Source organism: Schistocerca gregaria, chromosome 5 (assembly GCF_023897955.1).
Source record: "Schistocerca gregaria isolate iqSchGreg1 chromosome 5, iqSchGreg1.2, whole genome shotgun sequence".
Classification (NCBI taxonomy): Eukaryota; Metazoa; Arthropoda; class Insecta; order Orthoptera; family Acrididae; genus Schistocerca; species Schistocerca gregaria.
In genome coordinates, this window is record NC_064924.1 from 234,675,775 (window position 1) to 234,693,061 (window position 17,287).

The 17,287-nt window shown below is 41.2% G+C and overlaps 1 protein-coding gene across 3 annotated transcripts in view; it reads left to right on the forward strand.

Moving 5' to 3' along the window:
• The window catches only part of LOC126272075 (high affinity cAMP-specific and IBMX-insensitive 3',5'-cyclic phosphodiesterase 8), a 1,931,196-nt gene that overhangs the window by 556,982 nt on the left and 1,356,927 nt on the right, over positions 1–17,287 (forward strand). For 2 of the 3 annotated variants that reach the window (XM_049974624.1, XM_049974622.1), the window contains exon 2: positions 11,073–11,146. The exons of the other annotated variant lie outside the window; for it this stretch is intronic. The gene's annotated coding sequence lies outside the window, so the exon portion shown is untranslated. The remainder of the gene's footprint in view (positions 1–11,072; positions 11,147–17,287) is intronic. 3 annotated transcript variants of the gene reach the window in all.

Genomic DNA, 17,287 nt, shown 5'->3' on the forward strand with positions numbered 1-17,287 from the left:
GCTACAAATCGGTTACTTCAAGAACAGCTCTGAGCCAGACAACCTGTAGCGTGCACTCTACTGATCCCAAACCATATGTATTTCCCTCAGTGGTGTCAAGTGAGAGCTCATTGGAGGACAACTTGGAGGTTTCTTGTGTTTTCTGATGAAAGCTCGTTCTGTCTTGGTTCCAGTAAAGGCTGTTTGTTGGTTAGCAGGCCAGTTGAGGGCCAGCAACCAACCTGTCTGCGTGCTAGGCATATTGGATCCCCACCTGGAGCTATGGTCTGGGATGTAATTTTGTATGACAGTAGGAGCACTCTCGCGGTTATTCCACGCATTAGTGACTGCAAATTTGTACGTGAACGTGTTGATTCGACATGTTGTGCTACCATTCATGGACATCTCTTCCCCGCATACCGATGTTGTAACCCAAAATGCTCTTCAGAGTGTTGATATGTTACCTCGGCCTGTTCGATTACCAGATCTGTCTCCAATAGAGCACACATGGGATGTCATTGGACCACAACTCCAGCGTCATCCACAAATTGTCCTCTATTGACCAACAAAATGCAACAGGCGTGGAATTCCACCCACAAACTGCTATCCGGCACCTGTACAATTCATTGCAAGCTCGTTTCGTGCTTGCATTCGACATTCTGGCGGTAACGCCGGTTATTAATATACTAGTATTTCACATTTGTAAGGGCTTATCACGCGCTTACAAGAACCCGTGATCTTGGAATGTTAACCACTTAAATATGTTACCTAGACAAATGTAGTCCCGCAATTTCATTACTATACATTAATTACTTTTTGGTGTTGCGATTTTTTGTTCAGTGTCCTTTGGATCAACATACAGATTCAAGACTTCCCTCTCATTTAATGAAACAAAAAAACTTAGAAACAGTCTCATAGGCAAAATTGTCTGTACAGTGATGTCTAACAGTGAATAATGTGTGTGTTACTGAACTTACGTAAACAGTATATATATATATGGTTACATCCCATGAAACGGTTCAGTTCTGCTAAGATATGAACCATTTTTCAAAACCATGTTTTCGTTTCGTTCAACTGACCTACCAAGTCCTTGAAAAAATCTCTGTGTTATCGGGAAACATTAAAGCCTTTATCTCCTAAGCGTTTTTGCTTCTTCGTATTCTTGTATCAGACCGTAGTTTACCTCTCACCATGCTGGTTTCACATGCTTCCATGATCCGGGACCAGTCAAGTGAGGTGATCCATAGTCAGACCAAACACAGGATTATACATAGGACAGAACGAGACCGGAGAGCACTTGATTTGGAGGCAGCTGCTGCATTGGATAGAATCCACTCCCATCAGCAAAGCGAATGTTTGAAGTCAGTGTACCTGGTACCAGACATCAGATAGACAAGGCGCCTGGTATCAGCTCATTTTGTATGGTCAGACCGTGGGTGCCTTATGAATAGGACACCCAATATCCGATGTCCAGGCTCTGAATACGTACCATCAAGTCAAAGGTTTACATAAGGACTGACTACCGCTTAGAAGAACTAGCGTAACAGAAATGCGGCAGCGAGTTGGGTATTTGACGTAATAAGTGTCTTTCTGAAGACGTTTTCATGAATGAAATTACGTCAACACTATAATTGTGATCAACTAGATGAAGTCCGAGCGTCTTAAGTACACTGATGTACGAAAATATTATGACCGGTAAAAGTTTGTTGGTCGATCTTTGTAACGAAATACAACAGGTCTTTGCCGTGGACTGTTCAAATATTTAGTAGGTTTCTTGAGGTATGCAGTGCCAGATGTCTACGCACAGCTCACGCAATGCTCGTAAATTACTGTCTGGCAGTTTGCCGATTCGGAGCTAGCGCCCAATAGTATCTCAGGTGCATTCCGTTGGGTTCAGATCATGCGAATCTGTTCACTCTCATATTCTTCAAACCATTGTAGCACGATTCCGGCCCTATGACGGACAGTTATCCAGCTGTAATATGCCTGTACCAGCATTGCATACTATCCCGCTGCACAGTGCGGGCGTGCCTTTGACCTCCACGTTCTGATAGCCGTGGACGTCCAACACTTTGTCAACTACTCGTGGTTCCACCATCCTTCAACCACTTTCCATAGATGTTCATAAGAGTAGCATACGAACAGCCTACCGTTTTGTAGACGTTCGTTTCCAGCCTAAAGCCAGTTATCTGCTCTTTGGCGAAGTCGCTTTTGTCAGTGTATTTCCTAGTTTGCGGCCCGTATCATCCTACTGTTACCTCCTTTTCATCTCTGCTCCACTTATATATAATATTTTTCTTACCGCATCACGTGTGGCCGTGGTGCCGATTGAAACTGAAGGCAGTGGTGCAATAGCGAGAGATGTACATAAGATGATATTTTATCACCATTGCATAGTTTGAAATCTGCTCTGTCTTTTGGTGTAAGAATGAGACCTGTCGATGGGACGAATTCTGAATAACACATGGATCATACTTCTCGACAGTGGGGCTTTGGAACAACAACCAGACGTATCCAGGGCTTCCTTTCTCATTGCACCAAACATTTGTCAGATTCTGACATGCGAAACACATCCAATTCTTCACTGTGATTGATGTTAAAGGAGACCTTTTTGTTCCACGCTAAACAGCTGTTTCGGTTTAACATTACGGGTGCTAATAATGATACGTTTACTGTCTCCAAGTACATGTTCCATGAGTAGTCGCCAACACACTAGTACTTAGGCCCTTGCCATTCAGAAAACATAGATTACAAGGACGTTTTTTGATGAAAAACCTCTGTCGGCTAGATCTGAGATAAAGGTGTCGTGAAGGTTGCCAAAAAGTTGTGCCAGCCTCAGACATGTGATGTTGTAATAAGGTTGTCTGTGACAGAACTGTTACGGGTGCTACACACAAGTCATCAAATGGAGAAGCAGTATGACCTTATTATTGACCTTCCACGCCCATAACATTTATTAAGGTACACTTTTTTTTGCCATTACCAGACTCCTCATTATGTTCAATAAACTGTAAAGTAGTGGTAGTTGTTTCTATAGTTAAGTGTTTATTTTTTGACATAATATTCAATAATAAGTTTTTTTGAGAACATTTCTCCTAGAGAACAGCGTTTTTTATATAATTTTAAAAGAACCGTAAACAGTCCTGACCGCAAGAAACATTTTTGGTGTTACATAGCTAAAAATAGTTACGTAGCCTCAAAAAAAAGTAAAAGTTTCTTGAGGTCGAGATTGTTTACGTTCATTTTAAAGCAACAATATCTAACGTAGTTTAGGAGATATGACGTCATAAAATCTGTCACATTGTGCATCACGTATAAATTTATTACTTCTTTGTCACTAGCTCTATTCACAACACATTTTCAGACAGTTAGCACTGTTGACACTGAGTGTATCTACAAAATTATATCACTGAATGACACATGGTTCAGGAGATCTCACGTCATAAACAATAAGACTCATGAGAAACTGCCGCATCGTCCATGACGTTTAAATTTAAACGTCTTTGCTATTACATTCATTCGCAACATATTTCGCAGATAGTATTTTCATATACAGCTGAATGTACCTATACAAACATATTATTGTTCAACAGTTCTGGGATATGAAGTCATAAATACGTGAAAAAATACCATATCGTGTGTGAAGTTAATACATATATTCCTTACTACTATTGCACTTACGAAGTCTTGCCAAGTTAAAGAAATCCCTGACATCTAGCAGCGCTTTTGACGGTTTTCAACTGCGAAACGCAAACGGCTGTAGGCGAAAACGATAGCCTTGTATAGTTCTGTGAAGAGGCGTTGTCATATAAACGTTTGCTGTATCGAATTGCAGACTCGGGAAGCAGCTGTACGGAGCATACAGAAACCGTCCAGGATCAGCTTACACCGAGTCTACTACAGAAGTACATTCGAAATTTCGTTTCTAATACAGAATTGGCTAAATGAATACATAGCCAGTGCGGGATTTGCCAGTTAATATCATAATAAATCTTTGTTTGGCTGTATAATAAGCTATTACAATATGGTGTTGGCCTAAGTGGAGGTTGGAAAAGACAAGGCCGATTAATAATTTTCCAATATCTAGGCTTTTTTGTGCTTTACTAGAAAGTATGTAAGCGTGACTTGTCTGATTATTCAACCAGTGCTTTCAGCTTCTGCGTGACTGACAGATTGCAGTGGTGGGGAGCAGCGTTGCCGGTTGACAGCCAGCCAGGCTTTACAAAGCGCTGCATATAACCCACAAAATAGGGAACACAGCGATCACGTGGCACTCGAGGAAGAACTGTGATTGGCTGGCGACTGTCCGCTTACCACTCGGCTCGCTGAAGCGTCACTCACAAAGTAATTTTAACTCGAGCAAATTTCTGGAGTTCACGGGTTCGTTACAGGAGAGGGGAGGGGAGTTTTCCTCGTCCCAGTCCCTTCTGGACGGACCCAGTTCCACTCAGCACACTATCAAATGACTACCGAGAATCTTCCTGGACGTTAAAAGCTGCCGGAGCGACGAGACGCCAACTTTCCCCTTCTAGGGCTACGCCGAAGAAACGCTGCACTGCGTGCAGTTAGGCACATGGTCCGGTCGTTGCCACAGATTTCATTTCAGCGTGTCATCGGCCTTCAAAGCCACGAGGCGATATTCGGTCTCATAGTGCAGGAGTTCTCAATTTTTCCCGCTTTCGAAACATAAATTATTTGCCCCATGCCGCCCTATTTCTCTTTCCTTCCTCCGCACTTTTCATAGTTTGCTTCAAATACGGCTCACGATACCTACTTACTTCTGTCTAATCATTGCAACTGTCAGTAACAACAACAGCAAGAATAATAATTAGAGAGTGTCTTTCAAGTACATCAAAGCGGAACATTACTTTAAAGTCATCATGCATTTGTAATTTTCAAAGGTGATGGGAGTTAATAATTACAATTATCATTGTGGTGTGAAAGCGCTGTAACAAATACGTTCGAGAAGGCCGCGCACAGAATAGCAGTTTGAGTGAACGTTGGTGCTTGGTTCCTATTTCAGCTAGGAACATAGGGTACAAAGTCTTCGGTTTAGCAACGACCAGAGACCGTTCGTATAGACATTCGAACATCTATCTTACCGTAGCGTCTATCCTTTGGTCTTCCTCTTGGCCGTTTCCTTCACGTCTTCATTTCATGTATCTTCTTGGGAATCTTCTTATTTTCTATGCTCTTTAGGTGACCATACCATCCTAGCCGGCTTTTTAAGGGTTCCCCTTTCACTATTCCCCTTACCATTTTATTCCTTACCCTTCGTCTCCTTGTTACACCTATGCTAATTTTGAGGAAGTTCGTTCAACAGGCCTATAACCTGCTTACATTTCTATTTTTCATTCCCATCTTTCAGATCCATAGGTCAGTATTGGAATGTCGTAACTTGTGTATATAACTTCTTTGCTTTGTTTGTGGGAAGACTTTGTTCCAAACTAGGCTCCTAATACTTAGCGGGGTATGATTCAGCTTATTTGTCACGTCACTTGATCTCTTTCTCATTTCTTCCCTTTGTCACACTTCCCAGTCACTTGATAATTTCCGCATTCTTCAGTTGTTGGTCTGTCTTTCTTTGTAGTCGAGACTGAGATCTCATATTTGTTTACATTAAATTTCATTCTATACTGTCTCAGGATTTCCCAGATTGAGCAAGAGAAGTTAAGTAACTAGTTACTGTTATTATCTGCAAAAGATCAGGTAAGAATTTATTACAACTTCAAGAGAAAATGAATATTATGGCTTAAATGCGACCATCCCACCAGTTTCCTCCAAATCGCGGCATCTCGTAGCGTGTAGCCAACGCATGCACATTAGTATTGCGTGACCTCAACAGAGTGCATGTTCCTTTTTGTCTGGGGTGTCTCTCACTCGCAATTTGTGCGTGCGATGCCCTGTGACAGTGGGCAGGCGTTGCGACAAAATTTACAGTAAGTAATGGGAGAGATGTGTTTGCATTTACCCTTTACAAACGGTGGCATACGGACAGTTCGTTACAATATTTACAGCACAGACAGATGCAAACAATGAATTTAAGATGCAGTAAATGTAGAAAAAGTTTGAAAAACTAGAACTATTCACAACATTTACCTCTGACCGATGTTACTATGGTTCTCCTTCCGATGCCTCACTCCAGCCATTTTATTGCAGCAGCTTATTTGTGTATAAAATCCATTCCTCTCATTTGAGAGAGTTTTATTGATTACTTCTTCAAGTTGCTATGAAACAATAAACTCTACGAAGCACAAGTGCAGAACCTGAAAGGCATTCTTGCTTCTGGGACCACTGAAATGCTTTTATACTCACCAATGTTAAAAAATGGTTGTACTTTTGCAGCTGATGCACGTATTCCAGTTACTATTACTAGTACCATCTGAAAAATTGTGGATATCTATGTTACAGTACTAAATGGCTAACTCGGTTCATGGTTCACATTCCTAATAGCAGAATGCTTATCTAGTGGCTTCCAGGAGCAATACAAAAATTGACTTTATATATATCTCGCAGTTACTGACCGATTTTTTCTAAAAAAAAAGTAAAATGCTGTCATAATAATAACCTCATTCAAAGTATTATGTTATAGTAAAGGTGAATCACAGTAACACATGTATTACGGTTAGAAATTCTATACATGTCTTCACGTTGCGTTACTCACCACACGCAGATACCCAGATTATAGTCAACCAGTACTTGAGAATGAGTGCACATGGCAACTTCCAACAAGCTGTACACGTAATTTCAACCTTTTATGAATTTTTTTTCGCTGAGATCCCCTTCCCCAACAATATGAAAAAGGGGAAAAGTGTATCACTTACTACATGTTCGCTGTTCATTGTGTAAAACTGCCGCATCAGGCAGAACTTTTTAACTCCAAACTTATTACTTCTTTACTACTAACTTTATTCTCAACACATTGTGCAATATAACGCATCTTTTGACAAAACCACACAATTAAACCCTTGTGCCTGATAGAATAGCTCTTTGGAGGTGTGATAATAATACTTATAAGGTCCTACTTAACATCTCTGATGTTATTTCGATTGAAGCATTTGCAAAATTATTGATTCCATTGAGTGAACAGTACAGAAATATATATTGTTAAAAGGCAAAGTCTTTTGAAAATTAACAACTGAAAACTTCTGATGTTGTACTAAACTTTGTTTTACGAACGTGTAGTCATGTATCTATGAAAAAGGCGACATCAGATTCTTCCCATCATCCATTTCAGACAGCGGCTCGACACAGATGTAAGTAGACCCATTGTAAAGTTTTATGAATGATAATTCGACCAGTATATTTCGAAATCTGTTTTATTTTGCAGGATCAACAAACTCTCAGTTCTCCAAGTTTAATTATGTAATACTAGAAATTTCTGGGCCTTAAAATTAGGACGGAAGCGACTTGTTTGGCGACGCAACTATGTCGTTCCATAACGTTAGCTACTTAAGCTTTTGAAAGCCGAACCTGCGTCTCAATCTGAGATTCCATTAAGTTTTTACAAAATACGTAATATCCTTTGTATCAACATTAATTACGTACAAGGTTTCGTTACCAAGAGCGCCGTTAACCAACAATAATAATTTTAATTTAAATTAATTAAGCCAATGAGCTCACCTTTATTCAAACTAAAAATAATCAGTACTTACAACAATCTGGATTGAAAATGAAAACAACAGTATATTCTGCTGTTTAGCGTTCTTTCAAGCAGATCCTTTTGTTTGAGTCTTCATGATATATGAGGGACAGTCAAATGAAAACCGAACAATCACCTCATCGGGACGATCTAATGGTTCCATTCAAATGTAGCCACCACACGGATTAAGACACTTATCCCAGTAATAGACGAGACGATCAAGTCCTGTTCCGTAGAACGCGATCAGCCGCTAACACACCCACTCATGCAGTTCCTCATCCGACTATGTCTACGCATGTCTGTCTTCTGGCCGCCAAACACGTGAAAATCACATGGTGAAACATTCGGACTGTACGGTGGATGTTTCAGTGTTTTTCAACCGAGACACTGAAAATAATCAGTATTTAAAACATTCTGAACTGAAAATGTAAACTGCCTTCATCCGACTGGTAGGGTGGGGACGGGCGTTATCGTGCAACGGGGTGATCCCGTCTGACTGCATTCCGACAGTCAGATGGAAAATGGGACAGCCAACATGCAGACATCCTCCATCTCCCCCGCCAAAGAAAACCAAACTTCCAGAATGAGATTTTCACTCTGCACCGTAGTGTGCGCTGATGTGAAACTTCCTGGCAGATTAAAACTGTGTGCCGGACCGAGACTCTAAGCCGGGTCCTTTGCCTTTCGGGGTCAAGTGTTCTACCAACTGAGCCACCCAAGTACGACTCACGCCCCGTCCTCACAGCTTTACTTCTGCCAGTACCACGTCTCCTACCTTAGGTTGTGGCTAAGCCATGTCTCCGCAATATTCTTTCTTTCAGGAGCGCTAGTTCTGCAAGGTTCGCAGGAGAGCTTAGGTTTGGAAGGTAGGAGACGAGATACCGACAGAAGTAAAGCTCTGAGGACGGGGCGTGAGTCGTCCTTGGGTAGCTCAGTCGATAGAGGACTTGCCCTCTAAAGGCAAAGTTCCCGAGTTCGAGTCTCGGTCCGGCACACAGTTTTAATCTGCCAAGAATTTTCAAAACCAAACTTGTTCACACAAGTTCCGGTAAGGTCATGAAGACCTCCATCTTCGACTGCAGGGGCTCTTCGTTCGTAGTGGTCCTCGAACGTGGAAGCAGCGCTATGGAGACACTTTGCAGAAACTGCGACACGCCGTAAAATCAAACCGCTCAGGAATTCTGTGGGACATAATCATCCGGTTGCACGGCAACGTCCACCCCACACTGCCAATCGGACGAAGGCTACACTATAGCGATTTGCGTGGGAAACACTAAAACATCCTCCGTACTGTCGGATCTTTCACCGTGTGATTTTTATGTTTGGCTACCTGAAGACATGCAGCGGCGTCGGTGTCAGTCGGACGAGGAAGCACAAGAATAGGTGCGGTTGTCGAGCCCTCGGCGACTGACCCCATTCTGAGAAATAGGAATTAATCTCTTCGTCTCCCACTGGGATAAATTTCTTAATTCGTGTGGTGATTACTCTTGAATGGAGCCCATTCCGTGTCAACGTTGTGTGGGACATTCGGCTTTTACTTGGCTGCCCCTTATACATCGACAGAAAATGTAGCCACATACACCACTACATGCAACTGCAAAATTATGGCATTATAGGACAATAGTTCACTGAAATGAGTGAAAACTAGGTTTTGCTTAAAATGGAGAGCAAATTACGCGGACTGTACTCATCCAGGGTTTGGTAAAAAGAGCGCTCAGCGACTCCGTACAAACTTTAAACATGATTTCAAATCTTTTATAATGTTCTTCCCGCTTACATTCTTAAAGTCAAATGTTTGACACACTAACTCATCTATAAAGTAGTAGACAATCGCGGGTGTTTTGCAGACGGACGTTGGTTTCGAGAAACAATCTGTGTCTGCTGTAAATGAACTAAATTGCTAGATTTTAAGTATGCTCCGTCATATAGATAAAAATTAATTACATCCTTTGCAACTTAATTGTTTATCTGTGTGTAAGAATCAAGTTTCGCCTATTCATGTTCGGCATAGTATGTAAATGAAATTATTTAATTATGCCTATAGATAATTGAAGATCCCTAGCATTAATAGATGAAAAGTGTTCAGTACAAACAAATGAAACATCCAGATACTATATATATATATATATATATATATATATATATATATATATATATATATATATATATATAGTCTGTCTAATTAAGCTTAATTTGAGTAGCAGCTGAATAAAAATGTGTGCAAATTTTAACAAACTGCTATTTGTCAGTGGATTAGCTGGTAGAGGAGTTAATTAAATACTCAAAATAGTAATGCACAATGAGATAGTTCTGTAGCTGGACGAAGTGGAAGACGCCGTTGTGAATTTTTAAAACTTTCAGTTACACAATACTTCGAAATCCAACGTCGAAAAAGATAATTTGCCAGAATATGTACGGCAATATTTTGATTTAAATTTCAGATTATCCTACGGTGTCTAACAACAGTAGACAGGAGGCTTTAGACGCTGCTGATGGAAGAGTGCCGAACGAGGAAGGAGGCTAAACTATTGTCTCTTTAATGATTTTTAGATGATCCTGTTCAATACCCTCCAGAATTACAGCCCACTCCCTGATTCCGTTTTTATTCTAAAGGAGCACAAACACGACACTGAACTTAACACACACTCACCACAGCCATTCATGGCGAATGACTATACTTTAGCGTCAAATTACGCATGTCAGGAAATGTACGCAATATACGAAAACTTTTACAGTTAGATCAGATGAATTGACACTCGGTCCTCCCAGCAAACAACATCTGATTATAAAAATTACAAACCGTTGACTTATGCTAATTCCAAACAGCGGTGGAATTAACTTTAACAGAATAATGTGTAACATGCTATTTTCTATATCGGAGAATCTATAAAGAAATGGATGTGTAATCCGAATTCTCACAGATTAAGACTCACTGTTGATCAAAGCCCGGAAAGCGGAAGAATAAGACGGTTAGAATTTTGTAATTTGTAGACCACATCACTTCAGGTGGACAAAGATGAGGAATAAATATGAATGTCTCCATGTCATTTTGTTTATTTTTTCAATTCTGTATTTCAGTAATGGAGACTTTCTACTGTGAGAAGAACGAAAGGTCTTTGATTGTTGTTTAAATAGGCTTGTTTGTGCCTCATGATGCATCCACACATTCCTCACTTATTGTGCGTGCTGCATTGCAATCCGCGTCCATATTTCGTAGTCAAACCATGAAACATCTGCCAGGGATTTCATCTGATCGATGGCAAGTCAACAGCCTAGAAATCCTGCGTAGTATTCCATAAGCTGATCAGTTAGTAACGCATTGTAACCCAGTAACGATAAACGCTAAGAAATTAAACATTTTGTAAGTAGTAACGCAAAAGCCTTAAATTTGGTAATTAGTATTGAAAAATCCTTAAAAACATAACTAAATCTCTGTTTCCTACTGTTTCAGGTGAGCCTCCGTGGATGGCAGAATGATACAGTTCCTCTGAAAAACTGGGGAGAATGCAACCACTTCGCTTCACAGTAAGCTATTACTAGTGCATGGGAAGAATACAAAGACTATACGTAATTTTGTGCATAAAGACGTCTGCGGGAACCTGATCGCTTATCTTTTAAGCAAATAAATTGTTATTCTTTGTCGCCACAAGTAAATATTGTAATATTATATATTTTCTATCTTTTCAACATACGTTTGAAGATGATTTGTCATCTGAAATGAAACCCGCAATCGCTAAAAATGTGTACTTGTATTCATGCCGGAAAGTAAGTATTGTCGTCAATATAAGCAGTTGGTTTTTAATGACTTCAAAAACTTTCACACGGATGCAGTCGGCCACGTCGATTTTGAGGGACCAACTGAATTCCATAATTTGACGACTGAACAATGTATTGTTAACGAATGAAAATGGCAAAAACCTTCAGTTCTCACTGAAAGGATTTTTCTGTGACGCTACATCCAATATATCTAAGATTCTACGCATACTATATATTAAACTATGTCTACACTAAGCCTTGAAGATAAGCCACATTCTGCAAACGGTAACAATATTTGTTTTAGGGTTCTTAGGTGTGCGGAAGCTTCTGTATTGGTCTGATATTATGTACGAGACTTACTACGATATAGTTTTCACAAATGCTGATTAATTAGTAACTCAAGAGCCGATTAAAGCCACCAGTGGCCTTTATTGTCTAGAATAAAATAATAAATACAGGAATAGAAAATAGACATACAGAAGCGGCATCAAAATAAAAATGGCAGAATACAATCACCATAGCAAATATACAGTACTACGTCAGTGTAAGACTGCCAAGGATAAAAATTAGTAAATGGAAAATATGTGCCGGCCGCTGTGGCCAAGCTGCTCTAGGCCCTTCAATCCGAAACCGCGATGCTGCTACGGCCGCAGGTTCGAATCCTGCCTCGGGCAGGGTTATGTGTGATGTCCTTAGGTTAGTTAGGTTTAAGTAGGTCTAAGTCTAGAGGGCTGATGACCTTAGATGTTAAGTCCCATAGAGGTTAGAGCAATTTTTTGGATAGTATGTAGTCAGAATCTCTTATTGTGATACCATATATGCGTAGGGCAGAAAAGAGCTATACAGTTACATTTGATGATGACACGTGGTGAAATATTGCAAAAAAATAATTGACTGTATGGTTTTTAACCAGCTAAAGAGTTACAGTTGTGTTTGTAATCCTGTTGGCTGTGTGCTGTTCATTAGCATTGCTGTAATTAGACCATAACACAATATGACTGTTTTAGTCGGGCTGTAGTCAATTCTATTCCGTTGTCTTTATTCTGAATTTATTGCAGTTTTCAGTTTATTTCCATTTTCTCTTTTATATTTACCACTTCATTCTTGATCTGTAGATGGTCTGTCGTGGTTGAAACTGGTTATTTGTTTACTGATTATTGTGACACATTCTGTTCTGGTTAACTGGTTAGCTCTGTCGTCGTTATAGGGGATGATGTAACTGTACGTAATGCTTTATTAAATAAATATTGTCCACAGTGTACAAATCAGAATAAATGTTTGGCTGAAGATACGCTACAATTTTTAAAGTTGAATATTAACAGCTAATCCAGTTTCATTACAAAGTTAAAGTGCAGGCTAGTGATTAACTAGTCTCTTTTGATAAACAAATTTAAAGTACACTGAGCCAGAAGTAAGGTAGTTTGTAATCTCACTATATACACACATCAAAAAAAGTTTTGCATCACCTCGGTTCCGAGAGTTCCGGAGCCTGTACAGAAAATTGGAGCAATGATCAACTTAAACATAATTTCCGCCCTGTTTATTGATGATGAAAACCACATATTTTATCTTGTACCACCATAAAGCGAGACCTTAAGAGGTGGTAGTCCAGATTCCTGTACACACCGGTACCTCCAACACCCAGTAGCACGTCCTGTTGCATTGATGCTTGCCTGTATTCGTCGTGGCATACTATCCACAAGGTACTGTTGGTCCAAATTGTCCCACTCCTCAACGGCAATTTGGCGTAGATCCCTCAGAGTGGTTGGTGGGTGACATAGTCCATAAACAGCCCTTTTCAGTGTATCCCAGGCATGTTACATAGGGTTCATGTCTGGAGAACATGCTGGCCACACTAGTCGAACGATGTCGTTATCCTGAAGGAAGTCGTTCACAAGATGTGCACGATGGGGCGCGGATTCGCCATGTCTATGAAGACGAATGGCTCTCCAATATGAAGGTTGCACTGTCGGTCAGAGGATGGCATTCACGTATCGTACAGCCTTTACGGCACCTTCTATGACCTCCAGCGACGGCCCCACATAATGCCACCTCAAAACAGCAGGGAACCTCCACCTTGCTGTACTCGCTGGAAAGTGTGTCTAAGGCGTTCAGGCTGACGGGGTTGCCTGCAAACGTCTCCGACGGCATATGCGACACTCATAGGTGAAGAGAACGTGATGCCTATCCTCAGCGGTCCGTTGGGCATGCTGTTGGGCCCATCTGTCTCGCACTACACGTTGTCGTGGTTGCAAAGATAGACCTCGCCACGGACGTCGGGAGTGAAGTTGGTCATCATGTAGCCTACTGCGCACAGTTTGAGTCGTAGCACGACGTCCTGTGGCTGCACGAAAAGCATTATTCAACATGGTGGCGTTGCTGTCAGGGTTCCTCATAGCCATAATCCGTAGGTAGTGGTCATCCACTGTAGTAATAGCCCATGGGCGGCCTGAATGAGGTATGTCTCTCAGTATCTTCTCGATGTCCGAACAACATCGCTTTGGTTCACTCCGAGACGCCTGGACACTTCTCTTGTTGAGAGCCCTTCCTGGCACAAAGTAACAATGGGGACGAGATCGAACCGACGTATTGACAGTCTAGGTGTGATTGAACTACAGACAACACGAGCCGTGTATCTCCTTTCTGGTGGAATGACTGGAACTGATCGGCTGTCGGACCCCCTCCATCTGATAGGAGCTGTTCATGCATGGTTGTTTACATCTTTGGGCGGGTTTAGTGACATCTCTGAAGAGTCAAGGGGACTGTGTCTGTGGTACCATATCCACAGACATGCGATGAAACGACTCTAAATGTCGATCAGCCCTAAAATAATCAGATCCCTAAGCATATTGAGTTACAGTCTTACTAAGAATCAGCTCAACACAGGAAAATTATGTTTCACTGAAAATCACTCTTAATGCTTCCAGGTGTTGACCACTGCAAATTAATTATATCCCGTGCAAAATATTTCAAAGCGTTATAACTGGTGTCTCGAAAAACAATCATGATCTCGAACATGTGTGGCTAGAACACCGCTCCGACCAGCATAGCTCTTGCCGGTTCATCTTTGTCGAAGCAAGGGCAAAAGATGCAAAATGGCAACTACCTTTTATATGTTTGGCCCTCATGTCCTGGAAATTCGAAGAACCTACGTCATTCAACGTGCCAGAGAAATCATCAGTTCTTTTTATCATCATTTTACACATAAATACATTCTTAATTGTAGATGCATTAGATACTCTCCAAAAACCTGACTAAATTGACATATTACACTAAATACATCGTATGCCCACAAATCTAAGTTGAATAAATACATTTTTTAATTGCCTCGATCTGTTTTCAGTCTTCTCTCATTGTGCCTCTAATAATCATCTTACATACATGTATGGCATGTTTATCTTACACGAAATGACTTTCTCTGTCCACTGTTCCAATCTACATTCACTATCCCTAACTTAATTTAAACTACAGGGGTGACTGCACAAACTTCTGAGCAGTTGAATGAAATCGAAAATTAAATATGAAAAATTTATGATCTAAACAGTGTGTCTATAAGATTGCCAACAACTGCAATGCTGATTGTGTAAATGTTTTCATTGATTCACTGAACTGACATTAATTATTTGTGTGATTAAACTGCCTCCCAGTCGTTAATTAAATGCGCAATCAAGCTTATAAATAGCTCGGTCATGCATATCGATGAGCACTTTAATCTGATGTGTCCAGCACTTTAGTGGAAACAGAGTTGCAAGTGCCATTAAATATTTACAGAAAAATCCTTATGGAAACCTCATCGGCCCTGCAACTAATTACACATATCACTTACGTACCCTATCTACATACCTGCTGAGACGTCTTTTTCCCCTCTTTAAGGTGGTGCATTGTACTTCATGTTATGTACTACTTTGTGCACAATGGTAAGGGCAGGTGTGCTAAAGATTGGTAAAACATCTGTTGCCGTAGAGAAGCAATATAGGAGCAGAAATGAGTAGCTATCATGTAAATACATTAAACAGAAGTTATAGTTAACATGTAGCTTACTCTAAGCATTGCGAAGAAACTTTACAAAACCCCTTAGTGATATTGAAACATGGTCAAGGTTTTTTGCAATAAAGTTATATAATATATACAGAGCGATTTTTTCCATCATGTTAAACTCAAGGGATTGATTGATGAGAGGATATGGAACAAAAAATCTATAATGAACTTATGTCCGGAAATGCGTGGTTTACATGCTAGAGACCATTTATTCAGTCATACATTGTTACAGAGACTGTGGTCTAATACGCGCTCTACCATGCAGCCACAGTTACAGTACGTGTTGAAAATGGCTTCCGTGTACCTCAATGCATGCGCATGTGTTCTGTAGTATGTTTTGTCTCACACGTTCACATCGGCCAGGCTGCATCTGAACAGTGTCAAAGGCAGCGTGGATAGACTGCTCCAGTGTCTCCACATCTGGAATGGGCTCTGCATACACGATACCTTTGATATGGTTCCGTAACCATGAATTTCGCGGGTTGAGATTCGGTGAACGAGCAGGCCATGCGACTGCACCCCGTCGTCCGATCCATCGACCAGGGAAGACAAGAATGAGTTACGTTCAGTCGTTAAAAGCGAAGTAGGCTGGAACACACATAACCCTTCGAATCGTCAATGAGATTTTTTCGAGCAGGGGAGGCGAATTCATCCGCAAGAAACGCCGATGGTTCTGGCCTGTTAGCTGACGTGAAAAGGAGACTGGTCCAAAAATACGATCGCAGTTATCCCTGCTCACACATTCAGGCTGCACTGATGCTGATGATTCGCTGTCACCACACCATGGCGGTTCTGCATACTATCGATCAGATGACGGTTATGAAAGTTGAAGATACCACTCCGCGTAAAGGTGGCCTCATCTGTGAATAGGTAGGATCTCACGAATCCTGGAATTATGATTGCCTGTTGAAGAAGCCAGTGAGAAAACTGCTTCCGATGTGGAAAGTCTGTCACTAGTAAGCTTTGCACAAGTTGTAAGTTATAAGGATAGTAACAGCTGTCACGGTGAATGTTCCGAGCGGTCGTCTGGCGGGCCAACTGCCTGGTACTGCCACGGCGGTCACCTTATAGTTTTAATCACATTTTACTCCAAGCCTGATGGCCCAACATTTCTGGCACTTCCTCCGTGATTTCCTGATTCCTCAAACGAGGCTTTCTCAGACAAACGGTGAAACACTGTTGAAAATATTGAATCCTGGTGTTGTTGTCGGCGGGGTAGGTCTCCTGATACAACCTTGCTGCCTGCTGGCCGTTGCCATTTGCCTTTCCGTAAGTAAACACCATGTCGGCAGACTCTCGATTCGAATATGGAACCATTGTGTTCAACGCTGTATCACGTGCACTGCAAGGTGAATGAGAAAGATAAGTGAACCGGACACAACACTACCAGTTGCTATGTCAGGAGAGGGCGCTAGGGCGTCACGTACAGGGTGTTTCAAAAATGACCGGTATATTTGAAACGGCAATACAAACTAAACGAGCAGCAATAGAAATACACCGTTTGTTGCAATATGCTTGGGACAACAGTACATTTTCAGGCAGACAAACTTTCGAAATTACAGTAGTTACAATTGTCAACAACAGATGGCGCTGCGGTCTGGGAAACTCTATAGTACGATATTTTCCACATATCCACCATGCGTAGCAATAATATGGCGTAGTCTCTGAATGAAATTACCCGAAACCTTTGACAACGTGTCTGGCGGAATGACTTCACATGCAGATGAGTTGTACTGCTTCAGCTGTTCAATTGTTTCTGGATTCTGGCGGTACACCTAGTCTTCCAAGTGTCCCTACAGAAAGAAGTCACTGGGGTTCATGTCTGGCGAATAGGGAGGCCAATCCACGCCGCCTCCTGCATGTTTCGGATAG